We start from the raw sequence: 3,023 nt of genomic DNA, 5'->3' as shown, positions 1-3,023 counted from the left end.
ACTTTCTTTATCCGCCCCTGATCTGCTCCTCCTGATCAGAACATTTTCCTGCAATAGGTCTTCACAGTAATGCTTAATAAGGCATCTTAGAGTGCAATACCACACATATGATTGAGACATACCACGGCAAGTAGAAAATTAAAAGAAAACATGCACTTAAAAAGCCAATCTGTGGAAAATTAAAATTCATTCCCTGGAAACCTTCTGAGGAGACATCTTTTCTTTACACCACTTTGAAGCTGAGGAGCTCCTAGTGAGGGATGCCTGCCCGACGTCCATTCCCACACACACTCATATTTCCATTAACAGTATGGTAAAAGGGCAGCTGGGTGGCTCAGTGGATAGAGAGCCAGACCTAGAGATAGGAGGTTCTGGGCTCAAATACTCAGACACTTACTAGCCATGTGACCCTGGGCAGGTCACTTTACCCCAGTTACCTAACCATTACCACTCTTCTACCTTAGAAAAGTGACTTACTTGCTATTGATTCTAAGACAGATGGTAAGGGTTTTTAAGAAACAGTAAGGCAGAATGAATCATGAGAACTGGACCTGGAGTCAGGAAGATTTTTTACTTTTGATTTTAAAAGTGTCACTTTTGACACTTATTGGCAATATGACTCTGATCTAGTCCCTTAACATCTCTGAGCCTCAATTCCATAATTTGTAAAATGGGGAGAAAACTTCAGTACCTTAACTGAAATATGAAGTGTTTCAAAAATCTTACTGCGGTTTTAAACTCCGATAGCCTGGCTCACAGTTTTAAGCTTTAGTAGCTAAACACTAAGATTTTTAGGATACTCATATATAAAATATTTTTGCTAGTGTTAAAGTGCCATATAAAATCAGTTATCAGCGTTACCTTCATTATCAAGATAATTCACACACACACACCTGGGGAAAGTCTTAGCAGGAAACAAGTCCTTAGTATTTGCTATAGCCAAGACTAAACTTACAGGGAGATGAAATGGAATAGTGATGTGATTTGAGGGTGTCTGGAAAGGAATGCTACAGGTCTTATTGCCTGAAACTTCACCATTACAAAGTCATCCCTTTGGGTATATTCTCCTTTAAAATACGTGTCGACCCCATCAGTTGTGCTCATCTGTCAAGACCCATCTCAGACACCCTCTCCTCAGTTACACATTGAGGCGGCATTTGTAAAGTACGAAGAAAAGTGAAAACCTGGAAATCAGGAGATCTGGGTTCCAATTCTAGCACTGCCACTAACTAGAGGTGCATCGTGGGTTAATTACAATCCCTGCGGATTTCATGTTCCTTATACAGATCTCTACAGTCTCTTCCAGCTCTAAAACTCTATGAATCCTCTATTTGGTTTGTGAGTTACTACATCCATTTTTTCTGTTTTTCCAGTTAGTCATTGCTCATTCTATATCTAGGAAGTCTGCTTTCTTTAAGGTCATGGTTTTGGTCTTGTTCTTTTTTTTCCTTTAATAATTTTTATTTTTTAGAAAAGTTAACATGGTTACATGATTCATGCTCTTACTTTCCCCTTCATCCCCTGACTTCCCCCTCCCTCCCATAGCCGATGCGCATTTCCACTGGTTTTAACATGAGTCAGTGATCAAGACTTATTTCCAAATTGTTGATAGTTGCATTGGTGTGGTAGTTTCGAGTCTACATCCCCAATCATGTCCGCCTCACCCCATGAGTTTGGTCTTGTTCTTACTGAACTCAATTATTCTTTCAATTCAGATCACTTATTTTTCAAGGACAGATTCAAGGAGTTTACACCAAATTTCCTGCCCATCCCTCTATCGCTTCTCCTCATAATGACGCTGTTACAGATATCATTTAAACCAAAGCTTCTCAAAAAATTTACCAGAACTCTTGGATTTAAAAAAAACATATCACTACTTTTTGTTTTTAAATATCATCATTTCTGACTATACCTGTCTTCCTCTTTCCTTCTTTTTTTTATCTTTTTTTTTTAAACCCTTAACTTCTATGTATTGGTTCCTTGGTGGAAGAGTGGTAAGGGTGGGCAATGGGGGTCCCTCTTTCCTTCTTAGTGAGCAACACTATGTGTAACAAAGAAAAAAATAAAGTTTAGTGAAACCAACCAATCCACTAACTATGTCTGGCAGTATAATACATGCCCTTTTCAATCTTTCCATTAAAAGAAGAGCAGTCATCTCAATAAAATTTTTACTATGGGGCAGCTGGGTGGCTCAGTGGATTGAGAACCAGGCCCAGAGATGGGAGGTCCTGGGTTCAAATTTGGCCCCAGACACTCACTAGCTGTGTGACCCTGGGCAAGTCACTTAGCTCCCTATTGCCTAGCCCTTACCACTCTTCTGCCTTAGAACCAATAACCATTATTGATTCTAAGATGGAAGGTGAGGGTCTTAAAAATACAAAATTTTTTAAAAACTTAAAGAAGATCCTTACTAAGGGAAAACCCATTATCTCACAGGCAATCTATTTTATTTGGGAATAGTTATAACTTAGAAAGTCTCTCTGGAGTAGCTAGGTGGCTCAGTGGACTCAGAGCCAGACCTAGAAACGAGAGTTCCTGGGTTCAAATTTGACTTCAGACACTTAATTAGCTGTGTGACCTTGGGCAAGTCACTTAACACCCATTGCCTAGCCCTTACCATTCTTTTGCCTTGGAACAAATACACAATATTGATTCTAAGATGGGAGGTAAGGGAATTTAAAAAAAAGTCTCTCTCTGCCTCTGTCTCTGTGTCTCTGTCTGTCTGTCTGTCTGTCTGTCTCTCTTCTCCCCTCTATCCCTTCTCTTGCCCACCCACTACCACCACCAATCTACTTCTACTTTACTAGTTCCTTGGGGCCAAGCAATGTGATATGCTTACAGCAAATACTTTAAGCCATCTAGCCAATTCCCTAGAAACTTCTATGATCTGCTCTGAAGGTCTCTTGCCATCCTGATCACCCTGTCTGGACAGATTCCAGTTAATCAAACAATGTCTTTCTACAACTGTGATTCCCAAGACTGACCTCCATACTTTAGATATGGTCTGATCAGAACAGAATACA

Source organism: Gracilinanus agilis, chromosome 1 (assembly GCF_016433145.1).
Source record: "Gracilinanus agilis isolate LMUSP501 chromosome 1, AgileGrace, whole genome shotgun sequence".
Classification (NCBI taxonomy): domain Eukaryota; kingdom Metazoa; phylum Chordata; class Mammalia; order Didelphimorphia; family Didelphidae; genus Gracilinanus; species Gracilinanus agilis.
The sequence above is the reverse complement of the archived record's forward strand: the minus strand, read 5'-3'. Positions refer to the sequence as shown.